Here is a 15,240-nt window from a genome sequence, read left to right as displayed (position 1 = left end):
ATATGTAACTTAAAAAAGCAGTACTGATGAACCTAGTGGTAAGGCAGGAATAAAGACGTAGATGTAGAGAATGGACTTGAGGGTACGGGGTGGAAGGGGAAGCTGGGATGAAGTGGGAATGGATGACTAGTGGGAAGCTGCTGCATAGCACAGGGAGATCAGCTTGGTGGTTTGTGACAACCTAGTAGGATGGGATATGGAGGGTTGGTGGGAGGCTCAAGAGGGAGGGGATATGGGGATATATGTATACATATAGCTGATTCACTTTGTTGTACAGTAGAAACTAACACAACATTGTAAAGCATTTATACTCCAATGAAGATGTGAGAAAAAAATATGAAAAAAAAAGAAAAGAAATAATAGGGGAGAAACTTGTTACTGCAAGAGTGCAAGATTAATCCCTCAAAAGAATCATGTTCAAAGTTACTAGGAAAAGTTGTATATAAACACGGTTGATGACCTTTATGCAGAAGGGAAATCGAACACTGGAAATGTGCAAATGTTTCTCCTTTTTCAAATGGAAAGAAATGAAATCAACAAACTAGACAAGTAATATTTACATCAATTCCTGGGACATTTCTAAGATTTACTTGATGAAAAGATAGAGTTTGAGCGCCAAAAAAAAAAAGAAGATTTAAGATGATGACACAGTATTAGTTTACTAAAACCATGTCTTAATAGAACAATTCCTTTCTTCCTCACGGTTGCTGGACATAATCACTCCATCCTCCATGGTCTAAAAATGCATTGTCTGTATTCTGTCCACTCTTTTCTCACTGAGGCTCAGCTATTTGCTTGAAAGTCTACTTCCTAACTTGAAGGCAGGAAGCTTATATCTTTATATCCATAGTGTTTTTATTAATAATATTTATTGAATAAATAAATGAATTAATGGCAGATAAAAGAGATGTGTTAGAAAATTTTATATTAGTGTTTCATTAAAGCATCGCATAATATACTAATTACATCCATGTGAACAAGAGAGAGTAAAAATATATTGATTGCAAGGGTAACTAAAGAGATTAATAACTATTGGAACCACAATACTAAAGGTGATTTTAAATAAACCAAAGGAGGGACTTGTTTCTGGTGGTGTACAGCAGGCCTCTTTCTTTGGCCCTGTCTTGCCCCACATTTTTAGTCAACAGTTTATATAAGAATATGAAGGGTGGGGCTTCCCTGGTGGCACAGTGGTTGAGAGTCCGCCTGCTGATGCAGGGGACACTGGTTCGTGCCCCGGTCTGGGAAGATCCCACATGCCGCGGAGTGGCTAGGCCTGTGAGCCATGACCGCTGAGCCTGCGCATCCGGAGCCTGTGCTCCGCAACGGGAGAGGCCACAACAGTGAAAGGCCCGCGTAACGCAAAAAAAAAAAAAAAAAAAAAAAAAAAAAAAAAAATGAAGGGTGATTTATTAAATCCATGGGTGATACAAATTTGGGAATTACAGCATAGAAGTCAGGTCTTAGACTCAGTATCTGAAAGCATTTTGATGGCATTAGAAAAGGTTATTGAAAATAATGGAAGAGTTAACTAAGTGGAACTAGATGAAATTGAACAGAGATAAGATTGAGTCTAAACAATAGACTACAAAGGTAGTCTAAGCAGCAGCATGAGCAAAAGGGCTTAAGGGTGTTGTTAGCTGATGTTAAACACACCAGCAGTGTGATATGGCTGCCGAATAAGTGAATTTGACTTTAAGATGCATTAAGAGAAGTGTAGCTCACAGAGTGAAGAAGAAAAGACAGCTTGAACATTCTGTTTGATTCTAGGTTTTACATAATTAAAGCCTATGGGCTACTGTAAGTGAATTTATCACGAGAAAGGCTGAGGAAAGTAACAATATTTAGTTAGCATAAATGAGAACGGACAGCAATGTGAAGAACTGGATAACCATATTTCATTAACAGCAAGTGGGAGAGGTAACAGAATGGTTCTGGGTGGGCCCAAGAGGCAGAAGCAGGGCACGTGAGAGGCCTAGGGTGATGGGTGCTCATCAGAATCATCTGGACAAACTTTATTTTTAACTTCTTTAAATTGAATCACTGTGCTGTACACCTGAAACTAACATGACATTGTAAATCAACTATACTTCAATAAAATAAAATTTAAAAAAATGAAATAAAAAATAAAACTGGCTTTCTAACTATGACAAAATCCAGATGCAAGTAAATAAAAAAATTGATAGATTTTACTATAAACAAATTTTAAAATTGTGCATGCTAAAAAAACAGCATAAGTAAAGTTAAAATACAAATGACAAGCTAGGAAAAAATATTTGCAATATATATCACAAAAAAATAATATCCCTAATATATAAAGAACTTTTAAAAATTGAAGGATAAAGGGACAAAACTCCAATAGAAAAATGGAAAAGAGATAAAAACAGTTTACAAAAAATAAAAAGATAAAAACGGCTCTTAAACAAATGAAACCCATTTAAACTCACTTATAATTATATAAATATAAGTTAAAACAACCTGAGATAGTATTTCTCTACTATCAGACTGGCAAAAATTAAAAAGCATGGTAATATATGCTATTACTGAGGTGGTGGGGAAAAGGGTCTTCTGTTACACATTGCTGGTGGCAGTGCAAACTTTTATGACTATTTCTAACAAAATTACACTTAACTTTTGACCCAGAAATTCTAATTCTAGGAATTTATCCTAAAGATACACTTCCAACAATATGAAAATACATTTGCATGAGGTTATTCACTGCAATATTATTTTTAATTGCAAAATATAAGAAACAATCTAAGGTCCATATAAGAGAGTGGTTGAAATAACTATGGTGTATCCACACTATGGATTATCATACAGCTATAAAAAGAATGAGGAAGATTTCTATGAACTGATATGGAATCACTTCTAGGATATATTATTTAGTGAAAAAAGCAAAGTGAGAAAGAGTATATGTAAGGAAGAAGAACATATAAGAAGATATGCATGTATCTGTTCATTGTGCAAAAAGACATACAGGAAGATTAAACTAGAAAGTATGATATTGGTTACTTACAGGGGATAGGTGGGAACAGGGTGGTAAGAATGGGAAAGAGAGAACAGGGAAAAAGGAATGAGGGAAGATGGTATACTTTTTCTATAGTTCCGACTCTTGGAAATATGGTAATAATTTCACATACTTAAACATAAATAATCAAAATCAAAAAGAATCAAAATGAATCAAAAGAACTCAAAATGTAATATAAAATGAAGGGAATGGAAATGAAAATAACTAACCTAATAAATGTAGAAGATTGTATTGTGACGATGAACTGTAAGGTTAAAGATAAAAAGAACTATACACAACTATTATACTCTAGTTAATATTTTTTCCCACAGTGGTGTGGGTTAGCAATTCTAAGACTACTTTATGTGTATACCAGGATTAAGCAGGTAAGTAAAGAAATTTGTAGAGAATGAGAACCAGTTTCCTCACTGTCAGAAAAAGAGGTAATAAGTAAGAAAAGGGAAAGGTGTGAATGAATTCTGTGGTATTTGATTGGACTTGGAACTATCAGTGTAAACTCATGGTTTTAAATGATTTATACAGAGAAACTGATATAGAAATATAGATTTCTACATGAGCACATATATATGTATTTCCTAGATCTGTCTAATGATAGGGTCTAGAAACAAGACACCTCTGTAACAATAAGCATACTCAGATGTTGGTTTCTAAATCCCATTCTCTAACAAAAGTGACTAGAACTCCTTGGAAAAATGGTTGATTTTAGGGATGGGTCAGGGAAAATACAAAATGAGGCTGGAATATCTTGTGTTGCTAGAAAGTAAGGAAGTGCTCAAAAAGATGAGAATGGCATGTTGAGGATAAAGGCATCAACTTGAAGAAGCTCCCAATGGCCAAATTTAGGATAATTGGAGTAATAAAATAAATAATAGTATGGCTAATAACCTATAGATTAAAATAAATACCTATGATCTCATACTGATACAAATAAGTAAACAGAGGAGAAGAGATAACTTTTTCTTACAGGAGAATTCCAATAATAAATATAGAAGAAATTATAAAAATAGAAAATCACCTTCACATAATAATTGTTACAGGCAAGGTTCATCATTAATGCTAAAATTAGTGGGCAAAAGTATGATAGGAAACAGAATATTTGTATAGCCTCAAAATATCTCCCTACAAGATACTTATAAATTACAAAGGGAAAAATAGTAACTTTACATGGAGAAATCTGGCAGACCTCACCTCTACTAAGTGCTCAAAGTTTACATCACCATCATAAGACATATCAACATCATGTACCTCTTGATATGATGTGCTGGGAAGGGCAAACATCACTTCTGTGTTATTCTTGTCAAAAATGCATAAGCTCAATTGATTAATAAGCATATGTTAATTGCAAATTGAAGGGTATTCCAGAAATAAACCAAAACAAACTGGCTGGTTGTCTTCAAAACTGTCAAAATCTAAGACACAGAAAGACTGTGGAACTGCTATAGATTGAAGAATCTGAGGAGACATGACAACAAATGCAGTAAGGAACTGAGGATCAGGTTCTGGACCAGAAAGAGGACATCAGCAGGACAGCTGGCAAAACTGAAATAAGGTCTATAAATTGGTTATTAATTCCCTAATAATTACATTATCATCATGTAACATGTTAACATTAATAGAAGCTGGATGAAGGATATATTAGAACTCTCATACTATTTAAAAAACTGTTTTGTAACTCTAAAATTAGTTCATAATAAAATGTTTTAAAAATGTAGTGTTTCCAGCCATTTGACTTCAAATAAGAGATAACACTCAACAGGAGTTGTAGAAGAGATTCAAGCCATAACTGGGCGATTCCAACACATAGCCTGTAAGGCCTCCTTAAACCATGAGGCTTTTTTGAGGATATTAACAGAATCCTTAGCTTAAAAAGTGAATTATAGGATTCTACACAAGCTTTGACCCAATGCTAATCCCCTTGAGTCCATAGAAAGTGAACAGTTAGCTCAATTTTACTTCATTTCAGCAAATGATACATGCTGTGAGGATCACAAAATCTGTTATGAAATATTCAAATTAGTTTACAATGAAATTCCCTTAGTTTCAACTTTCAAGACTTTAAATACTTGAGAACAAATTTACATTTGTGAATGAGTTTTAAATCACACTCTAAATAGCCATTCTAAACTATACCAGATAATCACACAAATGACTCAAACAATTTAAATCAGGTGAAAATTATACTCTTAAGTGGACAAAGCAGATGCCAAAACAGTACATGCAATATGATCCCATTTTTGTCAAAAGTGAAAATATATGCTTAGGAAAGAGCCTAAAGTTTTCTTTGATAAAATGTAAACAGTGATTAACTCTGGGTGGTTAGAAGTGGGTGTTTTTCTTTGCTTATCAGCAATTTCTAAATTTTCTACAATAATTATATTACCTTATAATCATAAAAAATAAGGATTATAAATGTTTTGAAAAAAGAAAGCAGTATAACAATTTTTCAAGTCTCTGAACAGTGAGTGGAACTAACCACTCCAAACAAATGGATGTAGCTAAATATAAAATATCTATATTCCAAACACTCATTTTGTGTTAGGATGAGGCTGCATCTTTGCCTTGAGGCTACAAATAGGAGGTGATAAGTAAGTTTTTCTCCAGTCACTTCAGTTAAAAATGTCAAAAATTACTCAGAGAACAAGTTTCAGCATTTGCAATTATCAAGCTGACAGTGTCACAGGAAAATAGTTTATTTTTTAAAATGAAAAGAGAAGATGCACTTTTTTTAGGGAGAGGAAAGAGATATGCATACTAGGGTATCTTCTTCAAGTCTTATTTCACTTTATGGGGCATATGTTAAATGAAGAGGATTGATTTTGCCCCACTCTTTAAACTAGTATCCATCTCCTAGTGATTAGATGTTAAAACTGTACTTCTTAAATTTTAGAAAGAAGTACTTAAATTAAGTACTTAAACTGGGGTTGGTTCAGATACACATTACTGATTCTGTAGGTCTGGGATGGGACTTTGATTTTGCACCAGTCACCTGGGGGTTTGTCAGAAATGCAGAATCTCAGACCCTATCTCGGATCTACTCAATCATAATCTACATTTTAACAAGATCCCCATTTGACTTATTTGCACATTAAAGTTTGAGAAGCTCGGATCTAAAGAACCCAAAATCAGTTAAATAGGCATTTGCTTTCTATAGTTTTCTATGAAAAGGATTTAAAGAAATAATAATATTAAAAAAAGATTACCGAAACCAATATTGCCCCTGAACTCTGTGAGCAAACACAAATTTAATTTGTAAAACTATTTTTAGATAGTTAATTTTAGATAGTTAAACCATTTTCCTTAAAAGAAAAATTAAATTTCTTTGATTCCCCAGTGACTGTAAAGTTAGTTCTGTTGGTTTATTCATCCTTATACTAAATGGTGTGTAGCTAATTCAAAAGCAATCACTTCCCCCATTTGACTCTCATTTGAGAAGGATTTTTTCAGAATCTGGTTGGCTATATTCTATTGGCATAGTGAAGGACCTTTCATCTTTCAAATACTATGATGATACAGAATTATTAGTGGGACTAAGTGACATAGTGACAGCATATCTTTGCTTCTGATTTACAGTAATAAATGAGTTTCTAGAGCTCTAAGACAACACATTAAAACAAAAGAAAACAGAATCCATGGATAACTTGATGAGCTTAGTATTAAAAGAGAAAATTAGAGTGATCTCCCATAAGTTACTAAATTATTTTATAAGTACAATTTTCTTTATTCATAGATGACAAAACTTTGGGGTTGTGGAAAATCATTATTCACTTGAGGAACAGTCATACCATGGCGACCACATTAAAACTTTGTAACCGAAGAACTCTGGCATTTCTATTTTTTCTGAATTTTTAAACAGTAAACTGCTTAGGACTCTACCTACTAGGGGTCCAAAAAGAAGTCATTGTGTGGCTAAGTGTAACACAATTTTAGTCTTACAAACACTCTCACCTGTGACACATTTTATTGCATCACATTTAAACCTACTGAAGCCATTCTACTCCCATTTCCTTTATAATTTAACCTTGATCTGACACTCTCACTCCTACCAGGATTTCCAACAAGATATACTGAGAATTTGTTTACTCACATAAACTCTAAAAAAAAGTAAGCAATGTGTATTGTAAAAATATAGTAAGGCTTATTAAATACATTTTAAATCAAACCTGCTTTTTTTTATAGCCTAAAAACAAAGAACATATGCAATTCAATGTAGTACCATTAGATATGAACTGATAAACTGAACCTAAATATTTGAAAGTACAACCATAGAAAATAAAAAGAGATAGTGTTTTCATAGAGTTATTAGAGTATGTATCAGTTTATTGTACCACTGTAAGATACATAAGTTAACTTTGCTTTCAGAGCAAAGAAGGAACTTGGAAGAAAAGGATGAAAAGAAAGTGCTTTCTAAGTCACCACCTACTCCCATGAAATATCTGTTGGTGAAGAATAGGATAAGAGTTAAAACCGGTCTTTGGTCAGAGGAAAAGTTGTCATAAGCTTTTCAACTCTAAATGTATTTTTGTTATAATGTTAATCTTTAGGTCCACAGGTGATTTTGCTAAGGGAAAGTCATACAAATAACATCAGCCTGTGGCATAAGGACTTCTTACTGTTGTTTTAAATTTATGATAGTATTTCATTTAATTTTAATTAGTTTCTTAAAATATAAATTTTACTTTTCCTGAATATTGTATTATCTATTTAACCACTAAACATTTTTTACAAGTATCATTTTAAATCAGTTTCCTGAACTACTTGCTCTTCATAAATGTTAAAATATTAATACTTAATAAGCAAATCTTTGTAGTTGAAAGATACCTGAATTGATAAACATTTTGTGTTTTCCATGTAGCATTTTTGTTTGTTTGCTTTACAGAGGTGTGTAAGTTGTGCTTCACCATTCTCATAAGACAACATGCTTATATGTAAACAGTATCTGATCTTTTCACATATTTCTAGATGTGTTTAATTGATTATATTCTCCAAAATATAACTCAGGCTTTTAAATGAGGGCTGTATGTTGTGTTAGCTCAGATGGCATTTCCCACTGCTTTGACAAAATACATTAGAAAATGAAGTCATTTCATTACATGAAATGTAATGAAGTAATGTTGAGTGGAAAAAAAGCAAGTCCCAGAAATGATACCATCTTTAGAAAGCTCAAAAGAAGCAAACTAATGAATATATTGTTAGAAATACATTCATGTTAAAACAGTAAAACAAATAAGCATGAGCAAGATTCAAGATAGCTGAAACCCCTAAGGGGTGAGCATGAGGATGGAATAGGGGAGTGGCACACAGGGTACTGTAGTTGCAGGTTACTGAGATATACACACACATACATGCTTCATAATATTACTTAATTTTTAAGTGCAAGAAAACCAGGAGGATTAGATTATTTAGCAACAAATTGATGATGATATTGTAGGGATTCCCCTCTTAGCTGGGGTATCACATTGTTCTAAAAATACCAAGCAGTGTATACTGTCAGTAATACAATTTTCACTGTATTTTGCAATTTACAGCAAATATTTAGGTTTTTTTGAGATACCTAATCACTAAACACTATGAATAATTATTTTTAATCATATATTTTGTTTTATTATCCAACTTTTAAAACTGGTGATATCAAAGAAAAACTAGTAGTTTTAATTAATCAAGGAGAATAAAGGAAATCTCAGATTATTCTGTTCATATTCATAGTTGGTGTTAGATGGTCATACTTGTGATGAATGACTGCACTATTACTAGCAGATATTTGAAAAACTATAGTTTTGATTCCAGAGATTAGGGGCAAGTGGACTCTGATTTACGTTAAGTCATGTAGAAAAAGATATCTTTTCCTAGTAAATCAATTGTGTGGAAAGCAAGAGCAACTTTAATTATCAGGTATGAGCGTTTGGAGGAAAGAACAATCTTATATCAATATCACACTACAATTTCAATAAAATAAGAAGTACCCCTCATCATTCTAGGCAGGCTTAAATCTAGGAAAGAATGGGATGAGCTTAAGGTACAAATTCTTTCATTATAAAACATCATATAGGGACTTCCCTGGTGGCGCAGCGGTTAAGAATCCGCCTGCCAATGCAGGGGACACAGATTTGATCCCTGGTCCAGGAAGATTCCCACATGCCGCAGAGCAACTAAGCCCGTGTGCCACAACTACTGAGCCTGCGCTCTAGAGCCCGTGAGCTACAACTACAGAGCCCGCATGCTGCAACTACTGAAGCCCACGTGCCTAGAGCCCATGCTCTGCAACAAGAGAAGCTACAGCAATAAGAAGCCTGTGTACAACAACGAAGAACCAACGCAGCCAAAATAAATAAACAACTAAATAAATAAAAATTAAAAAAAATTATATAACTATTCTTCAATCCTTAAAAGGATGGAACATTTAGCAGGGTTTTTGCAAAGATTCACTTGGGTCTATTCTGGAATAGGTCTTTTTTTCCTCGCTGAGTATTAGAGGGACTAGTTCCAGCAAGACTAATAGGCAAAATGGATACAGAAGGTGTGGTACATATATACAGTGTAATATTACTCAGCCATAAAAAGGAACAAAATTGGGTCATTTGTAGAGATGTGGATGGACCTAGAGACTGTCATACAGAGTGAAGTAAGTCAGAAAGAGAAAAACAAATATTGTATATTAACGCATATATGTGGAATCTCGAAAAATGGTACAGATGAACCGGTTTTCAAGGCAGAAATAGAGACACAGATGTAGAGAACAAACGTATAGACACCAGGAGGGGAAACGGGGGGTGGCTGTGGTGGTGTGATGAATTGTGAGATTGGGATTGACATATATATACTAATGTGTAAAAAATAGATAACTAATAAGAACCTGCTATAGCGGGACGCCTTCAAGATGGCAGAGGAGTAAGACGTGGTGATCACCTTCCTCCCCACAAATACATTAAAACTACATCTACATGTGGAACAACTCCTACAGAACACCTACTGAATGCTGGCAGAAGACCTCAGACTTCCCAAAAGGCAAGAAACTCGCCATGTACCTAGGTAGGGCAAAGAAAAAAGGAAAACCAGGGACAAAAGAATAGGTATGGGACCTGCACTTCTTGGAGGGAGCTGTGAAGGAAGCTCATTCACTGGCAGGGACGGGGGGTGGGCAGCAGGGGGAGCTTCGGAGCCGCGGAGGAGAGGGCAGCAACGGGTGCGGAGGGCAAAGCAGAGAGATTTCCGCACAGAGGATCGGTGCCAACCAGCACTCACCAGCCCGAGAGGCTTGTCTGTACACCCGCCAGGATGGGCGGGGGCTGGGAGCTGAGGCTCGGGCTTCGGACTTCAGATTCCAGGGAGAGGACTGCAGCTGGCCGCGTGACCACAGCCTGAAGCGGGCTAGTGTGCCACAGCTAGCCAGGAGGGAGTCTGGGAAAATCTCTGGACCTGCCTAAGAGGCAAGAGACCATTGTTTCAGGGTGTGCGAGGAGAGGGGATTCAGAGGACCACCTAAACCAGCTCCAGAGACGGGGGTGAGCCGAAGCTATCAGCGTGGATCACAGAGACGGGCATGAAACACTAAGGCTGCTGCTGCCGCCACCAAGAAGCCTGTGTGCAAGCACAGGTCACTATCCACACTTCCCCTCCCGGGAGCCTGTGCAGCCCGCCACTGCCAGGGTCCCGTGATCCAGGGACAACTTCCCCGGGAGAACACATGGCGCGCCTCAGCCTGTTGCAACGTCATGCTGGCCTCTGCCACCGCAGGCTCGCCCCCCATTCTGTACCCTTCCCTCCCTCCGGCCTGAGTGAGCCAGAGCCCCCTTATCAGCCGCTCCCTTAACCCTGTCCTATCTGGGTGGGGAACAGACACCCTCAGGAGACCTACACGCAGAGGCGGGGCCAAATCCAAAGCTGAACCCCAGGAGCTGTGTGAACAAAGAAGAGAAAGGGAAATCTCTCCCAGCAGCCTCAGGAGCAGCGGATTAAATCTCCACAATCAACTTGATGTACCTGCATCTGTGGAATACCTGAATAGACAACAAATCACCCCAAAATTGACACGGTGGACTTTGGGAGCAACTGTAGACTTGGGGTTTGCTTTCTGCATCTAATTTGTTTCTGGTTTTATGTTTATCTTAGTTTAGTATTTAGAGCTTATTATCATTGGTAGATTTGTTTATTGATTTGGTTGCTCTCTTCCTTTTTAAATTATATATATATATATATATTTCCTTTTTCTCTTTTTGTGAGTGTGTATGTGTATGCTTCTTTGTGTGATTTTGTCTGTATAGCTTTGCTTTTGCCATTTGTCCTAGGGCTCTGACTTTCCATTTTTTTTAGTATAGTTTTTCAGTGCTTGTTATCATTGGTGGATTTGATTTTTCTTTGGTTGCTCTCTTCTTCCTTTTTCTCTTCTCTTTTTTTTAATTACTGTTTTATTTTTAATATTTTTTTCTATTTTAATAACTTTCTTTTCTTTCTTTCTTTTTTCTTTCTTTTTTTTTAAATCTCCCTTTTCTTCTGAGTTGTGTGGCTGACAGGGTCTTGGTGCTCTGGCTGGGGGTCAGGCCTGAGTCTCTGAGGTGAGAAAGCCAAGTTCAGGACATTGGCCCACCAGAGACCTCCTGGCCCCATGTAATATCAAATGGAGAAAGCTCTCCCAGAGATCTCCATCTCAACACTAAGACCCAGCTCCACTCAAAGACCAGCAAGCTACAGTGCTGGACACCCTATGCCAAACAACTAGCAAGGCAGGAACACAAACACACCCATTAGCAGAGAGGCTGTCTAAAATCACAATAAGGCCACAGACACCCCAAAACACACCACCAGACGTGGACCTACCCACCAGAAAGACAAGATCCAGCCTCATCCACCAAAACACAGGCACCAGTCCCCTCCACTAGGAAGCCTACACAACCCACTGAACCAACTTTACCCACTGGGAGCAGACACCAAAAACAATGGGAACTACGAACCTATAGCCTGTGAAAAGGAGAACCCAAACACAGCAAGTTAAGCAAAATGAGAAGACAGAGGAACACACAGCAGGTGAAGGAGCAAGGTAAAAACCCACTAGACCAAAAAAAAAAAAAAAGGAGGAAATAGGCAGGCTACCTAAAAAAAGAATTCAGAGTAATGATAGAAAATATGATCGAAAATCTTGGAAACAGAATGGAGAAAATACAAGAAACGTTTAACAAGGACCTAGAAGAACTAAAAGCAAACAAACAATGATGAACAACACAATAGATGAAATTAAACATTCTCTAGAAGGAATCAATAGCAAATAACTGAGGCAGAAGAACAGATAAGTGACCTGGAAGATAAAATAGTGGAAATAACTACCACAGAGAAGAATAAAGAAAAAAGAATGAAAAGAATTGAGGACAATCTCAGAGACCTCTGGGCAACATTAAATGCACCAACATTCGAATTATATGGGTCCCAAAGGAAGAAGAGAAAAAAAAAGGTACTGAGAAAATATTTGAAGAGATTACAGTTGAAAACTTCCCAAATATGGGTAAGGAAATAGTCAATCAACCCTAGAAAGCACAGAGAGTCCCACACAGAATAAATCCAAGGAGAAACACACCAAGACACATATTAATCAAACTATCAAAAATTAAATACAAAGAAAAAATATTAAAAACCACAAGGGAAAAGCAACAAATAACAAACAAGGGAATCCCCGTAAGGTTAACAGCTGATCTTTCAGCAGAAACTCTGCAAGCCAGAGGGAGTGGCAGAACATATTTAAAGTGATGAAAGGGAAAAACCTACAACCAAGATGACTCTACCCAGTAAGGATCTCATTCAGATTTGATGGAGAAATTAAAACCTGTACAGATAAGAAAAAGCTGAGAGAATTCAGCACCACCAAACCAGCTCTACAACAAATACTAAAGGAACTTCTCTAGGCAGGAAACACAAGAGAAGGAAAAGACTTACAATAACAAATGCAAAACAATTAAGAGTATGGTAATAGGAACATACAGATTGATAATTACCTTGAATGTAAATGGATTAAGTGCTCCAACCCAAAGACAGACTGGCTGAATGGATACAAAAACAAGACCTGTATATATGCTGTCTACAAGAGACCCACTTCAGACCTAGGAACACATACAGATTGAAAGGGAGGTGATGGAAAAAGATATTACATGCAAATGGAAATCAAAAGAAAGCTGGAGTAGCAATTCTCATATCAGACAAAATAGGCTTTAAAATGAAGAATATTACAAGAGACAAAGAAGGACACTACATAATGATCGAGGGATCGATCCAAGAAGAAGATATAACAATTGTAAATATTTATGCACCCAACATAAGAGCACCTCAATACATAAGGCAAATGCTAACAGCCATAAAAGGGGAAATCAACAGTAATACCATCATAATAGGGGACATTATCACCCCATTTTCACCAATGGACAGATCATCTACATTGAAAATAAAAAAAGAAACACAAGCTTTCAATGACACATTAAACAAGATGGACTTAATTGATATTTATAAGACATTCCATCCAAAAACAGCAGATTACACTTTCTTCTCAAGTGCTCATGGAACATCGTCCAGGATAGATCATATCTTGGGTCACAAATCAAGCCTTGGTAAATTAAAAAAAATTGAAATTGTATCAAATAGCTTTTCCGACCACAACACTATGAGACTACCTATCAATTACAGGAAAAAATCTGTAAAAAATACAAACACATGGAGGCCTAACAATACACTACTAAATAACCAAGAGATCACTGAAGAAATCAAAAAATACCTAGAAACAGATGCCAATGAAATCACAATGACCCAAAACCTATGGGATGCAGCAAAAGCAGTTCTAAGAGAGAAGTTTATAGCAATACAATCCTACCTCAAGAAACAAGAAATATCTCAAATAAACAACCTAACTTTACACCTAAAGCAATTAGAGAAAGAAGGACAAAAACCCCAAGTTAGCTGAAGGAAAGAAATCATAAAGATCAGATCAGAAATAAATGAAAAAGAATGAAGGAAAGGAGAGCAAAGATCAATAAAACTAAAAGCTGGTTCTTTGAGAAGATAAACAAAATTGATAAACCATTAGCCAGACTCATCAAGAAAAAAAAGGGAGAAGACCCAAATAAATAGAATTAGAAATGAAAAAGGAGAAGTAACAACTGAGACTGCAGAAATACAAAGGATCATGAGTGATTACTACAAGCAACTATATGCCAATAAAATGGACAACCTGGAAGAAATGGACAAATTCTTAGAAAAGCACAGCCATCTGAGACTGAACCAGGAAGAAATAGAAAATAAAAACAGACCAATCACAAGCGCTGAAATTGAAACTGTGATTAAAAATCTTCCAACAGGGCTTCCCTGGTGGCACAGTGGTTGAGAGTCCGCCTGCCGATGCAGGGGACACGGGTTAGTGCCCTGGTCCAGGAAGATCCCACATGCTGCAGAGCGGCTGGGCCCATGAGCCACGGCCACTGAGCCTGTGCATCTGGAGCCTGTGCTCCACAACGGGAGAGGCCATGACGGTGAGAGGCCCGCGTACCGCAAAAAAAAAAAAAAAAATCTTCCAACAAAGAAAAGGTCAGGAAAGATGGTTTCACAGGTGAATTCTATCAAACATTTAGAGAAGAGCTAACACCTATCCTTCTCAAACTCTTCCAAAATAGAGCAGAGGGAGGAACACTCCCAAACTCATTCTACAAAGCCACCATCCCCCTGATACCAAAATCAGACAAAGATGCCACAAAAAAGAAAACTACAGGCCAATATCACTGATGAACATGCAAAAATCCTCAATAAAACACTAGCAAACAGAATCCAACAGCACATTAAAAGGATCATACACCATGAGCAAGTGGGGTTTATCCCAGGAGTGCAAGGATTCTTCAATATATGCAAATCAATCAATATGATAAACCGTATTAACAAATTGAAGGAGAAAATTCATATGATCATCTCAATAGATGCAGAAAAATCTTTTGAGAAAATTCAACACCAATTTATGATAAAAACCCTCCAGAAAGTAGGCATAGAGTGAACCTATCTCAATATAATTAAGGCCATAAATGACAAACCCACAGCCAACATTGTTCTCAATGGTGAAAAACTGAAACCATTTCCACTAAGATCAGGAAGAAGACAAGGTTGCCCACTCTCACCACTACTATTCAACATAGTTTTGGAAGTTTTAGCCACAGCAATAAGAGAAGAAAACGAAATAAAAGGAGTCCACATCA

At 36.5% G+C, this 15,240-nt stretch overlaps 1 protein-coding gene across 1 annotated transcript in view; it reads right to left on the bottom strand.

Annotated features, from left to right (window-relative positions):
• GPR149 (G protein-coupled receptor 149) overlaps positions 1–15,240 on the bottom strand; it is a gene marked incomplete at its 5' end in the record, with an annotated part of 70,918 nt that overhangs the window by 44,959 nt on the left and 10,719 nt on the right. The window lies entirely within an intron of this gene.

This window comes from Stenella coeruleoalba (assembly GCF_951394435.1).
Source record: "Stenella coeruleoalba genome assembly, chromosome: 5".
NCBI lineage: Eukaryota > Metazoa > Chordata > Mammalia > Artiodactyla > Delphinidae > Stenella > Stenella coeruleoalba.
The sequence above is the reverse complement of the archived record's forward strand: the minus strand, read 5'-3'. Positions and strand labels throughout refer to the sequence as shown.